At 40.3% G+C, this 15,133-nt stretch overlaps 1 non-coding gene across 1 annotated transcript; it reads left to right on the forward strand.

Moving 5' to 3' along the window:
- Positions 1–1,311: 1,311 nt before the first annotated feature.
- Positions 1,312–1,418, forward strand: LOC113605447 (U6 spliceosomal RNA). The gene has a single exon (XR_003427219.1). It is a non-coding gene; the product is annotated as a U6 spliceosomal RNA (small nuclear RNA).
- The last annotated feature ends 13,715 nt before the right edge of the window (positions 1,419–15,133 follow it).

Genomic DNA, 15,133 nt, shown 5'->3' on the forward strand with positions numbered 1-15,133 from the left:
TCCATTCTTCTATGTAGAAATATGTGTATCTGAAAAACTCATCGTGGTGTTGTATATATGTGCTTTTAAGATATACCAGTGATGCTGCGCTAAAAATCTCATTTTGTTTCTTACGTGTTAACCTTAAGTACTATGAATTTGAGATATGATCATGTTATATGAAAATATAGCTAATTTATTATAATTGCTGCATGGCATTCCACTGTATGCATGCATTTTTTTTTTTTTTTTTGCGGTACGCGGGCCTCTCACTGTTGTGGCCTCTCCCGTTGTGGAGCACAGGCTCCGGACGCGCAGGCTCAGCGGCCATGACTCATGGGCCTAGACGCTCTGCAGCATGTGGGATCTTCCCGGACCGGGACACGAACCCGTGTCCCCTGCATCGGCAGGTGGCCTCTCAACCACTGCGCCACCAGGGAAGCCCTGTATGTATGCATGCATTTTACTTCTTCATTCCCTAGTAATGGACCTCCACATTGCTTCCCACTCCTCACTCCATCCCACAAACTGTACACGTTTACTCATGGATCTGTGTGAGAGTTAATGAAGCACACTGTACAAGCTTGTCATCTTTATCATCAATTTTTTTTCCAGGAAGATTCAATCACATTCCTATCAGGTTTTATAATTCTTTTTAAATTTTTCCCCAATCTGATAAGCAAAAATTCTCAGTATATCTTAATTTGTATTTAGAAATAACTTTAAAAATTTAAAATAAAAAAAACTAGTAAGATTAAATCTTTTTTTCATATGTGTTTTGTTCATTTGTATTCTTCTTAGTCAACTGCTCATTCATGCCTTTAATTCATTTTTCTTCTGGGATTTTTTTCTTTTCCTCATTGATTCTTAAGAAAGATTCATATATTAACAAAATTGACCTATGTTCATACATTGCAGATATTTTTCTCATTTCATTTTGTCTTCTAACTTTGTTTATTATGGTGCTGCTTGTGGTAATTGGGGAGTTTATTTTGGTTTTTTTGCTGTTTTGTTATTTGGTTTGGTTTGGTTTTGGCCTTATAGCTGCCTTTTTGTTTCCTTTCAAAAAAATTTTTTTTTGTATTTGTGTAATGCCTTTTTATGGTTTTGGTTTGGGGGTAATACTCAAGAAGAGCAAAAAAACCTTCTAATTCAGTTATACGTTAAGAGGTAAGGGAAATATAAGCGAGGGAGACTAAGGTTGAGAGGAACATTAATCCTATCACGACACATCAGGGAAGAAAGTAACCAACCAAACCAAAAGGGACTGTATTTGCAAAACAAGTTTTTGAAGTTAGAACCCACTTGGAATGTTTAAGATAAGCCAAAATAGTGCTGGCTTCAGCAGCATATATACTGAAATTGGAATAATACAGAGAAGATTAACATGGCCCCTGTTCAAGGATGACTTGCAAATTCATGAAGTGTTCCATATCTGGGGGGAAAAAAGGTATTTGGACCACAGTAAGAACTCAATAAATGGCAGCAGTTGTTAAGACAAAAGAAGAAAAGATAGACCAAAATATACCCAGGATGTTGTTTTGATTGTACCTACCCTCTACTCACCTATACAATATGATAGTCTTGTTAGGCACTGAAGTCAGGGTAGGTTCCAACCGTCGTGACTTGAGATCCTGGGTCCTGTGTCATGCAGTGTCAAGAAGCAGAAGTGGCAGCCTCTCGCCACATTGGCTGACTAGCATTGGTGGGAATTTTAGACCACCAGGCTGATATCATCTGCAGTGTGTCACATGGTGAAGAAAGCAATGGTTCTTCTCTGGTCAGCATAACTGCTGAAGAAGTACAGTTACTTCTTTTTCTAGACACTTCAGTTAGAAATTCAAACCATGCCTTATTGAAAGGGGGATTTGAGATTGCCTACATGCAAAAATATAGTGCAAGATTAAAAGAGTAGATGAAGAAATTATGGAAAAGGAAAAATTAGAGTATGACAAATAAGATAAAACCAGGGATAACATTATTACGCAAAATGCATACCTAAAAGTTGAGTACAAGTTGTGAAATAAGGGCAGGAATTTGAGCTGCCTCGCATTAAAAGCAAAAAGAGTGAAGCCTTTTCATGAAAGTTGTTAATGAAAATTACAATCATTCCTGATACTGAGTTCTGAGAGAAATTTCTCCACTGAGTAACCATAAAGAGAATACTGCCCCATGACCTAGTTGATAAAACCCTCAGCAACATATAAGCAGCAACAGTATAAGCCCTCCAATGTAGGCAACTAAGGGGAGTACTTGATATTTTTACATCCAGTGAGTCTCATACAAAAAGGGTTGAAAATGTCTCCCCTTTCTTGATTAGAAGATTCTCTTGGATAAGGAAGAAAGATGTTATGAATGTTCATAACATTCGGTTCAAAATACACGTGGCAAATTTTGTTCCTTTGAATTTCTGTAGTCAAATTTTCAATGTTGCAGGGCAGGCTTGGATAGGAATTTTGTAGCAGAAAAGGACTTTCACATTAAACTGTGTAATTCCTTGCTGGCTTTTTATTCCTACCCAGTGCAAGCTATCCTTTTTATAATTCTGCAGGGTACTTAATAAACAAAATTTTATTGTAATAATGATTTGAACTACACAGTTGATTTGCTACCCACAATGACTACTTTTCTCTTCCTTCTATTAAGAGTGGTTTTGTATATGTTTTCAAATAAGTCGATTGAGCAATAAGAGTGATGAAGAGGGTAGCTTAGAGGAAAAGAGTTAACAGGAACTAAAGGGAGGATGCGGCACACATTTTTGTGTCATCTTATTTTTGTCCTGGTGCTCTTATAGACAGAAGTGGAGCGAATGCACACTTTATGGAACACAGTCGGCCTGGGCAAAAACTGTCCTGTATTTGGAATGAGTTTTGGAAGCAGAACAGAGGTGTGTTTTTCATTATGCCACATTGGATTTTTGCATTCGAGAGTATAATTACCAAACCCAGCCCTCAAACCACTGCAAAAACATCACATGTTTCTTACACACATTTTTTCCCTTCAAACTAGCACTCAAGTGCCCACCAAGGGCCCTGCCCACAGTAGGGTTCGTTTAAAATTCTTTTCAAACACAGTTGTAACATGGCCCTCATCCACAAAACAAGTATTATCAGCAGTTAAATCATAGGATTACTCTTACATTACAGATAACTAGGTACATTCAATGTATAATAGTTGTTATATTAAGACCTTGGGCCAGGCTCTCCCTGTGTATAAAATTGCCATGCAGAAGGCAAGCTCTCATCAATGCACCAGTATCTCTTTCAAGCTTATAATGAACCCGTGCTATAAACTTGAAGTTTAGAAGGTCAATTCAGTTTGGAGTTTAACTTATATTTAAAGTTTAGAAGCAGTGCTAAGGAGAAATAAAGACAGAAAGAGGTAGATATTTTATGCTTCTTTTTTTCCCAGAGAGCTCTTTTGGGGTCAGTGAGAAATTCTAAGCATCAAGCTCTCTTACGATCCCCCTTCCTTACTGCATATTGCAAACCCATGATTCTCCCCACTCACCCCTGCAGGCTGGGGGACAGCAGTTACTGAGGCTTCCTGGGCAGGAGGAGTTTCTAACTGAATTGTGTTCTAGCAGCTTAAAGATTTAATGCAGCTTTTTGAAGAACCTTAGTCAAGAGGAGTAGCATGGGAAAGGGAGTCATTTATCACCTATGGGTTAGTGTGGAATATACACTAATATAATGCAAGAAGCTTACAGGTGGTACATTAACAAACACTTATTTTAATAGTGAAGTGTTTAAAATAATAATAATTATTGCATTTAAATTGTACTTACTATGGGCCAGACATTATGCCTTATCTCTACTAACTCATTTAGTCCTCAGAACTCTAGGAAGAGGGTAGGTAATATTATTGTCCCCTGTTACAGATGAGGAGACCAAAGCACAGAAAGATCAAGTGATTTGCCCCTGGTTGTTTAGGAAGTTACAGGTAAAGCCTGGATCTGAACCTATATAATCTAGCTCCAGTGTCTATGCAGTTAAGCCCTCTCCAGCTCTTCTCAGCCATATCGAGGGCATCCATTGTGTGTAATGAATTGCCTCCTCACCTATGCGTCTAGAATAGTGATAGCTATGTACCATCCTTGGGTGCATAGTGTCTATCTAATGACTTCAGAAAAAGTCACTTAAATAACTTTCTGCTTAATTCTCTCACATAACCCCAATTGGAAAAGGCCATTCAATTATACAGTATAACACGTATTAGAGAAATACATGACTAGCTGTATTAATTATTGCTATGGACTGAATGGGGCTTCCCCTTCATATGTTGAAGCCTAATCCTTAATTTGATAGTATTTAGAGGTGGGACTATGGAAGGTAATTAGGTTTGGATGAGATCGTGGGAGTGGAGCCCCCATGATTGTATTGGTGCTCTTGTAACAAAGAGCCCAGCGCTCGCTCTCTCTCTCTCTCTCTCTCTCTCTTTCTCTCTCTCTCTCTCTTTCTCTCTATCTCTATCTCTGCCATGTGAGGACACAGCAAGAAGATGGCCATCTGTGAAGCAGAGAGTAGCCCTCACCAGACACCAAATCTGCTGGCACCTTGATCTCAGACTTCCCAGCCTCCAGAACTGTAAGAAATAAATTTGTTGCTGAAGCCACCCAGCCTATAGTATTTCTGTTATCGCAGTCCAAACTAACAAAGACATTTATCCATTATTGTATTAAAGATTACTCCAAAACTTAATGGCCAAAACAGCAAATATTTATTATCTCATAATTTATATGGGTCGGAAATGAAAACTTATGTTTATACAAAAACCCATACACAAATGTTCCAAAAACTGGAAATAACTCAAATATTCTTCAGAAGGTGAATGGTTAAGCAAACTGTGGTAAATCCATACTATTGAGTACTACTGAGCAACAAAAAGGAGCAGACTACTGATACATGCAGCAACTTGGGCGGGTATCAAGGGAGTTATGCTAAGTAAAAAAAGCCAATTTCAAACGGTTACATGACTTCATTTACATAACATTTTCAAAATGACAGAATTATAGAGGAATTTGAGAACAGATTGGTGGTTGTCAAGGTCTAGGGAGGGCGAGGAAGAATGGTGGCTGTGTCTGTAAAAGGGTAGCACGAGAGATCTGTGTGATGGAACTGTTCTGCTGCTTGATGTGACGGTAGTCACGTGCATCTACACACGTGATTCCAATTACACAGCATGAAATACACACAAAAGGAGTGCATGCAAATCTGGTGGATGATATCAATGTCAATTTCTTGTTTGGGATATTATTCTATAGTTATGCAAAATATTGTTGTTGGGGGAAACTGGGTGAAGGGTATATAGCATTTCTCTGTATTATTTCTTACAACTGCATGTGTAGCTCATTTAGATTAAAAATACAACAGTCAACTTATTTTTTTAATCAGTAAAATGAATAGGATGAGTACATTAGGATGAGAAAATCTACAGAAAGTAGGACAAAAAAAGTAAAGATGCAAAATATAAGAGACAAGAAAAATGATTATAGAATCAATCCAGGTGGGGAATAAGGAATGGCTGTTATTATGTGGTTTCTTTTGGGGGTGATGAAAATCTTCTAAAGTTAGTTTATGGTGGTGGTTGCACAATTCTATGAATATACTAAAAAATGATAAATTATAGACTTTAAATGGGTGAACTTTATGGTATGTGATGCTTTTAAAAATAAAGAAAAAAGAATCAATCCAGAAGCGTTAAGACCAGACTAATAGAACTTCCACAAAAAGAGAACATGAAAAATACTAGGGAGGGAATTTTCAAATAAATATTTCAAGAAAATTTCATAGAATTAAAAGATATGCTTTTATAGATTTAAAAGACCTATGTAAAAGACTTAGAACAACGAAAATAATATGCATACCAATGCACAACAATGTGAAATTTTAGAATACTAGGCACAAAGAGAAAATTCTAAGTTTCCCAAAAGAAAAAAAGTCACAGACAATGGATAAAGAGTAAGGATGTTAACCAGATTTGTTTAAATTTATTTTTAAAATTTACACACAGTAAAATTTGCTTCTTTTGGAGTATAGTTCAATGAATATTGACAAATGCAGAGTCATGTAACCACCACCACAAATGAGATGCAGTTCTATCACCTCAAAAATTTCCTTGTGCTGCCCCATTGTAGTCAGACCCTCCTTCACCAGTGTTCTCTGAGAAGCACTGATCTGTTCTCTAACGCTATAGCTCTGCCTTTCCCAGAATGCTATGTAAGTGGAATAGTGCAGTATGTAGCCTTTTGAAATTCATCCATGTTACTGCATGCATCAATAGTTGATTCCTTTATGGGGCTGAGTTGTAATCCATCATATAGATGTCCCATAGTTTGCTTATCCATTCACCAGGTGAAGGATATATGGCTTCTTTACAGTTTTGGCTAGTATGAATAAAGTTGCTAAAAACATTCACGTATGGGCTTTTGTGAAAATATAAGTTTTCATTTCTCTTGAGTAAATACCTAGGAGTGGAATTACTGGGTCCTATGATAAGTGATTGCTTATAAGAGACTGATAAACTGTTTTCCAAAGTAGTATATATTTCCACCAATAGCATAAAAGAGTTCTAGTTGTTTCCCATCATCTCTGTCACTTGGTTTGCTCTCTTTGTTCTGTTTTGTTAAATTTAGTCATTCTAAAAGATATGTACTGGTTTCTCAGTGTGGTTTTGATTGGTATTTCCCTAACGACTATTGATGATCAGCATCTACTTTGAGGAAATGTCTCTGCAAATATTGCCCCTTTTTTACCAGGTTGTTTGGTTTTTTTTGTTTGTTTTTTTTTTTTTGCGGTACGCGGGCCTCTCACTGTTGTGGCCTCTCCTGTTGCGGAGCACAGGCTCCGGACGCACAGACTCAGCGGCCATGGCTCACGGGCCTAGCTGCTCTGCAGCATGTGGGATCTTCCCAGACCGGGGCATGAACCCGTGTCCCCTGCATCGGCAGGCAGACTCTCAACCACTGCGCCACCAGGGAAGCCCAGGTTGTTTGGTTTTTATAGTAGAGTGTTAAGTTCTTTTTATATTCTGGGCACAAATTTTCTGTCAGATATATGTTTTGCAAATATTTTATTCCAGTCAGGGAGTTGTCTTTTCATTCTCTTGTGTACTGCATGAAGTAAAGATCTAAGTGGTTGTTTGTTTTGCATGTGGCTAGTCCATTGTCTCTGCTCAATATATTGAAAAGATTATCCTTTCCCCATTCCATTGTTTTGGCATGTTGTTTGAAAATTGACAAATCATAAGTGTAAGCATTTCTTTCTGGACCTTTTATTCCATTCCACTGGTATATATATATATATATATATATATATATATATATCTTTTTTTAGAAGATGTTGGGGGTAGGAGTTAATTCATTAATTTATTTATTTTTGCTGTGTTGCGTCTTCGTTTCTGTGCGAGGGCTTTCTCTAGTTGTGGCAAGCGGGGAGCCACTCTTCATCGCGATGCGCGGGCCTCTCACTATCGCAGCCTCTCTTGTTGCGGAGCACAGGCTGCAGACGCACAGGCTCAGTGGCTGTGGCTCACGGGCCTAGTTGCTCCGCGACATGTGGAATCCTCCCACACCAGGGCTCGAACCCGTGTCCCCTGCATTAGCAGGCGGATTCTCAACCACTGCGCCACCAGGGAAACCCCCACTGGTCTCTATTTTTATCCTCAGACACTATCTTGAATATATAGCTTTATAGTAAGTTCAGGTAGTGTACCTCTTCCAATTTTATTCTTTTTCAAAATGGCTTTGGTTATTTTAAATTCTTTGCATTTCATGTAAATTATAGGATTAGCTTGCCAATTTCTTAAAAAAAACAAAAACAAACAAACCTGCTGGGATTTTTATTGGGATTGTGTTGAATCTATACATCAATTTGGGAAGAATTGACACCTTAACAATATTTCATGAACATGGAACATTTCTCCCGTTATTTAAATCTTCTTTCATTTGTCTTAGCAAAGTTTTGTAGTTTTTAGTATACAGGTCTTGCACTTTGTTGAATTTATTCCAGAGTATTTTATTCTTTTTGATGCTATGGTGAATGAAATTGTTTTCTGATTTTCACTTTCAGATTGTTTGTTGCTAGCATAAAACAATTGAATATTTATATTAATCTTGCATGCCATGACCTTGTTAATCTAGTTTATAAGTTCTAATTGTATCATAGGTTCCCTAGGATTTTCTACCCAAGGGATCATATTGTTTGTGAATGGTTTTATTTCTTTCATTTCATCTGCATGCCTTTACCTTTCTCTTACCTTATTATACTGGCTAGAACCTCTAGTACAATATTGAATTTAAGCAGTGAGAGTGGAAATCCCTGCCTTGTTCTTGATATCAAGGAAAAGCATGTAGTCTTTTACCAGTAAATATAATGCTAAGTGTAGGTTTTTCATAGATGCTTTTTATCTGGCTGAGGAAGTTTTCTACTATTCCTTGTTTGCTTGTAATTAAGAGAGGGCATCCTATCTATATATGGGAGCTCTTTTCTCTCTCTCTCCTGGATTCAGCATAATTTTTCTGCCCGTTGTCATTTGCCCACAGTTATTCATGAGAATTCAACCTGGAGTGCTAAATTCAAAGAAACGGTCAAGACATTTTCAGTCTCTTCTCTGTGGCCAACATGGGCTTCTAAAGCAAAGACAGTCTGTTCTTCTATAGCTTATTTTTCTTTAACAAAATCTAGCTTGTATGCAATTAGTAATTAGGATAAGGATATCAATATAATGCAGAAGTTGTGTTCACTTAAATGGGATTTTTCCTAGGTTTTTAACATTTTGTGCCAACAGGTAACAGCAATTGAAACTAAAGCACTTAACACAGCTGAAGACAGGAAAGCCATGGGGGTACAATCGCCCCTCCTTGGCTCAGTCTTACCTGATTGCCTGTTTCTCCCCATCACGGTATATTTTTCATTCTTTGCTGTAGTTCAGCAACCTCAACAATTCCTTTCAGATATGTTTCATTTATCTATTGCTGTATAACAAGCCACCCCAAAACTTAGTGGTTTAAAGCAACATAAATGTTTAATTTACCATTGTTCTGGCAATTTTGGTGAGGCTGGGAAGGAACATCTTCTCTTTGTTTCACAGTATCTGGAGCCTCAAGATGACTCCAGTGGATTGGAGGCTGGAAGAGCTGGGAGCTGGCTGGGTTTCTCTATTTCTGTCTCTTTTTCTCTCTCTCTTCCCTTTCCACATGAATAGTTCAGACTTCCTCATAGCACGTTGCCTTCAGGGTGGTTGCACTTCTCACAGAGCAGGTGACTTCTCCCAGCGGCAGCATTCCCAAAGTCCGTGGTGGAAGCTCCAAGTTTTCTTGTGATCTAACCTCAGAAGTACTAGAACATCCCTTTTGCTGCGTTCTGTTGGTCAAGCAAGTCATTAGGGCCAGCTCAGATTCCAGGAGAGGGAACTAGACTCTGCTTCTCAATGGGAAGAATAGCAAAAAAACTGTAACCATCTTGCATCTACCTAAAGCCCCTTTCATCAAAACTATTTGACTTTTTTTTTAAGCTTAAATTCCATATTTACTGGAATACTTTTATTAGGAATTTATCGTATATTTTAAAATTTGGCTAGTATATTCATTTTAAATTGTGCTAGTTATTTATTTAGATGGTGCTCTAATTATCAAGTTCCATAGATTTTGGGTGGTTTGTGCCAACTATATTTTGTCCACAAACTTTGTTGTTTTGAGTGCAAGATTTCACAGAACTCAACATTTTCAGGAATACATATATCATGTATACCCCATTACAGCAGAAACACCTGTAAATGCATGTGCTTACAGTCCTAGGGTCTTCACTGAGTGTTCCAGGCCTCTGCTTAGACCCACAATTTCTTAAGAAGCCCCAATTTCTTATTTTACCCCTTGATCCCAATGCAGAAGGACATTGTTACATCAAACAACACTCATTCTTCAAGCAGAAACTGCCACAAAGAGGCAGTAATAAAACTGATCTTCTGTGATGAAAATGTAGGTTGACTTCAAGGCAAAACTGGGAAAGTGATTTTTTTCAGATTATTGTTGTTTCTGTTTTAGTCATTTAGCACATTGTTACGTATGTGGCATGGCAGAGAATCTCATGCAAGATTAGCTGAAGACATGTAAGGCATTCAGTGGGCATAATGCCCAGAGGAATTTGTGTTTGTGTGTGTGTGTGTGTGTGTGAGAGAGAGAGACAGAGACAGAGACAGAGACAGACAGAGACACAGAGAGGCACAGAGAGAGGGAGAGAGAGAGAGGCTGGCTGATTTGTCATTCAGAGCTCTGCTGAATTCTTTCCATGCCTACTTGCATCTTCATCACTTTTTTGTTAAGTACTTTTCAAAACACAGGAACACTGTAAGGAAACCAAATACCATTTACAACTAAAGCTAAGATTGACTTTTCTTCCGGCCACTTTCTCTGTGGAAATAAAACCCCACACACGTACGTGCACATGTGCGCTAGCGCGTGCACACACACACACACACACACAGAGCTTAGCGCTCAGAACTTGAGCACCACCGATGAAGGGTAGGTCCTAGCACCAGATTTCTGACATAAAATTCCATATCAAGATAAGAGCGTTCATAAAAATGCCGTATGATTGACTAAATTAGTAGCACTATTGAGATGAAAGTCATGACATCTTATAGTCGCAGACCAAATTTCAACAAAAATTTCTTGACAACCTGCTGTATATTAAGCACCATATGAGAAGGATGTATGAAAAGAAACAAGAATTCATTTCCTATTACTCAGTTGCTGAGGCCGAAAACCTAGACTCCCCTTTGACTTCTCTCTTTTCAAAGCTCTCAGTAACTGCTGTAGAATCTACCATTCCGAACATATCTAATCCAGACGCTCCTCACCACCTCCTTGTGCTGCCTTCTTAGTTCAAACCACCACCTTCTCTTCCATGGACTATAGCAGGAGCCTTCTAATTGTTCTTCCTTCTCCCACCCCGCTCGGACCACATACTGTCTACTCTCCACACAGCAGCCAGGATGTCCTTCTTAAAAACAAAATCAGAGGGACTTCCCTGGTGGCGCAGTGGATAAGAATCCGCCTGCTGATGCAGGGGACACGGGTTCGAGCCCTGGTCCAGGAAGATCCCACATGCCGCGGAGCACCTAAGCCCGTGCACCACAACTACTGAGCCTGCGCTCTAGAGCCCGTTAGCCACTGACGCCCTCACACCTAGAGCCCGTGCTCCGCAACAAGAGAAGACACTGCAATGAGAGTAGCCCCCGCTCACCACAGCTAGAGAAAGCCCGCACGCAGCAACGAAGACCCAACGCAGCCAAAAATAAATAAAATTAAATCTTTAAAAAAAACAAAATCAGAAAGCTCCAACAACACTCAGAATAAAATCCCAAGTCCTTACCACGTCCTTCAAGGCCTCTGTCTCTCTCCTACCTCATCTTTTGTACTTTGCTCCTTGCTCACTCCAGCACACTGACTTTGAACATACCTAGTTCATGTTCAGTTCAAGCCCTTTGCACTAAGCTATTTCTTCTGCTTGGAGTCCTCTTCCCCTCACCTTACCTCCTGCCCCAAGACATTCACTTGATTTGAGTCTCTACTCAAATGGCACTTCCTCAGAGAGGCCTTCTCTGACCTAAAATACCATAGCTTAAAATAGGAGAGGCTGCCAACTCCTCGCTCTGTCCCCTTACCCTGAATTGTTTTTGTCTTCCTAGCCTTTCATGTTAAATATTTATCTTTGTTGTCGTTTTTCTTCCCCACTAAAATGAAACCCCAAGAGCTTCGTCCGTCTTAACTGCTATCATCCCAATGCCTAGAACAGTGCCTGCCACATAATAAATACTAAATATTTGTTGAATGAATGCATGCATGAGTGAAAACCTGTCCTGGCAGAGCTCTGATCTGTATTGGAAGGCAATCTTGGAGACAGCCATGGGCATACAATGTGATTGTGCTGTGACAGGTGCATGTGCAAGGTGTTTGGGGAGCTCAGAGGACTGCGTCACTGGCTGCTTAGGGAGGGAAGGGCCAGAGTTTTTTCACCTGAATCTTAAGGATTCATAAGGGCTCACCAGATGAAGTCTGCAGAGGACATTTCAAGCAGAAGAAATAGTGGATGCAAAGGCCTGGATATAAAAACATAACACACAGGGAAGCTCGTCATTTCGTCGTGCCTGGAAAGCAGGATGTACAAATGTGCCGCAGAGAGAGATGAGAGACGAAAGTCGCAGAGGTGAGTTGATCAGGTCAGAGCCAGAAATGACTCTGCGAGAAACCTGGAAGGGCCATTGGATTTGAGGAAGATAAAATCATCCTCAGAGTTTCAGAGAGAGTTTACTGGCCTCTATGTGGTGGATAGTGTGAGGCAGAACAGTCATCACAGGGGGAATGGAGACAAGGTGCACTTTGAGAGAGTGTGGAGGGGGCTTGGTGACCTAGTTGTGGGGGACAGTGGAAAGGAAGGAACAGGCCAGCAGAATTTTAAACTTGGGTGACTTGATGACTGTATCCTAGTAAGGAAACCCAGGTCTGGGGAGTAAGGAAGAGAAATAGTTTCCGCCCACATTTGCCCAGTGTTCTTCCTCTCCAAGCCCCTGGATAGCCATCTTCTACTTTCCAGCCATCCATTAGTGGGGGAGCCCACCTGCCGGGTTCCACAGCAAACTGCACAGGGCTGGGCTCACACCTCCTCATCCCTTCCACCCACTGAGCCTCGGGGATTAGGTCACACATGTGTGCCTGCCTCTCTCTTTCCTTGAGACAAAAACCTCTCTCAGGTGGCTCTTTGTCTCGAACATAGATTCCTAGCAATTCTGCTCAGACACAGCAAGTCCTAGCAGGGCCAAGACTTACGCTCAAGCCTAGATCCACCCAAACTCAAGTCTAATATTACTGAACTTTTGTTATTATTTTATGTAATTTTTAAATTATACAACTAATACATGAATACTTTCCCATTATAAAAAAATTCAGACAATACGGAAGTACACAAAGACTTGAGAGTTCCTTTCATGCCCACCCCTTGAAAAAGAAAAAAAGTACACTCCCCCTCCTAAGAGTAAGATGTTTCTCTTCTTCAGTCCTTTATTACACGCACACACACACACACATTTATATACACACACGCATACATACATATATACATATAGAAACAATATATGGTTTTATATGTTATCTTTGGGCTCAGATTATTTTGAAAACTTTTTCACTTAAATATATGTCTTCTAAGATTTTCACAGCAGTAAATGTAAATCTACTTCTTTCTTTGCAAACTACTGAATAGTATTCCATGGCAGAGATGTATATATTTGTCACTGAATCATTCCCCTTCTCATGGATACTTGGGTTGCTTCCAAGTTTGCAAGATTTTAAACAGTGGTACAGTGAGTATCTTTATACGCTCTATTTTGTACACGTTTGCAAATGTTTCTCTAACGTGGATCCCTGGAAGCAGAATTGGTGGGCCATCCTAAAGGTGTTCCATTTTAATTTTGCTAGAGGCTGGCAGTTTTCCTATTCTATCTTAGTAAGTGCTTCCAGATGTACTAAAACAAGAAAATTTCCTGAAATTTTCAGTTATATCTTGACAGGATCCTTAACTGAGGCTAACATCAGTCCAGGGACAAGCCCCACGCTCATGCTGATAGATGTGCAGTATCCCAGAAGGCTAGGAATGATGGGCTACAGGCACAGTTCTTAGGGCGTTATAGCTTTTCAGGGGCCTGCCAAAAGGTTTGGAATCTGAAAAAACTGTTTGCTTCAGTAGATGAAAAGAAAAAGAGAACATTGAGGTTAATACAGATTTATTAACTAATTATAAAATGTAGCATGTGTCAACTTCATGGCTATTAGATTTAGTATTTACAAACGTTTCCTTATTGAGCAACCTGGTATTCTCCTGAATTCTTTCCCTGACCTTCTCTACTCCCTAGTTTGAGGGACCAGCCCAGCCCTCTTGCCTTGTCCTTCTCATGTTCAGGGAAGATATTCACCCAGAAAATATTATCAGGGCTTCCTTTTTTCCCTTCCCTGCTTTGGGGGTCTTTCCAAGGGGATTCCTTTGTGATCCTCTTCAGGAAGGAGGCAAGTTTAACTTGGACAGCAGATTGAGGAAGGGAGCTCCTTCTCCAGGAGGGGGCAGTATTAGGGAAGGAACTGCATTTGTCAGGTGTCAAACACGGTGGGGGGCGGGAGGCGGCGGGAATTCTTCTCTCATCTGCGGGAGAAGACGAAAGGCAGTGAGGGCCTGGAGGGACCAGTCCCAAGCACTCAATGGGTGGGTGGGGCAGGGCCTCTGGGTCACAGACTCTCTGCTATAGGGATGAAGAGGCAGGTAATAGTCGGGATCTCTCTCTGACCTCAGCTTTTATTCTGAATATCAACCTCTTTTTCAGTGAATTTATTTTCCGCTAGTGCTTAATTCCTGGTGTGGCAGTGACATTGCACCTTACTATTTTTCATCACTAAAGTATCATATTTCAGCAGCACTGTGGGCTAAACAGTCCTTGCAGGACATGATGGGGACCTGATCCATTATAATGTTTCTGTGGGAAAATGCTTTGGGGTTTCCAACAGTGGACTTAACAGAGGAACCTCCGGAGTACATCCATTCCTGACTGAGCGCTGTTCACGTGGCCCACATATGAGATGATCAGACGTTTCTGTTTTCCAAGGAATTTCCAGTTTGTGATTCCCTGGGAAATGTCCCAGGTCAGGGAGTTTTTTATTCAAGTTTCTCTGTACTAAACTACATAGTACTGTGGATGTGAGATGCCTTATGGATTGACCTGGCTAAATTATGTTGTTTTTTTAAGCTGGTGACTTTGTAGTTTACAAAATGACCCATGGAGTTTGGCAGTGTGCAAGCCTTGAAAGCTCAAGATGCATTTCTAAGAGTATAAACATTCCCTTTGGCCACTTGGACTATAAAAACCCAACAGGTTCCCCTGCTGGGGATTGTTGGTGGGCTTCCTTTCCTCCTTTTCTATTACTCCTTTTTTTTTTTTTTTTTTTTTTGCGGTACGCGGGCCTCTCACTGTTGTGGCCTCTCCCGTTGCGGAGCACAGGCTCCGGACGTGCAGGCTCAGCGGCCATGGCTCACGGGCCCAGCCACTCCACGGCATGTGGGATCTTCCACGGACCGGGGCACGAACCCGTGTCCCCTGCATCGGCAGGCAGACT

Source organism: Aethalodelphis obliquidens, unplaced genomic scaffold, assembly GCF_003676395.1.
Source record: "Aethalodelphis obliquidens isolate GAN/ISIS:26980383/991018 unplaced genomic scaffold, ASM367639v1 scaffold2, whole genome shotgun sequence".
NCBI classification, from domain to species: Eukaryota; Metazoa; Chordata; class Mammalia; order Artiodactyla; family Delphinidae; genus Aethalodelphis; species Aethalodelphis obliquidens.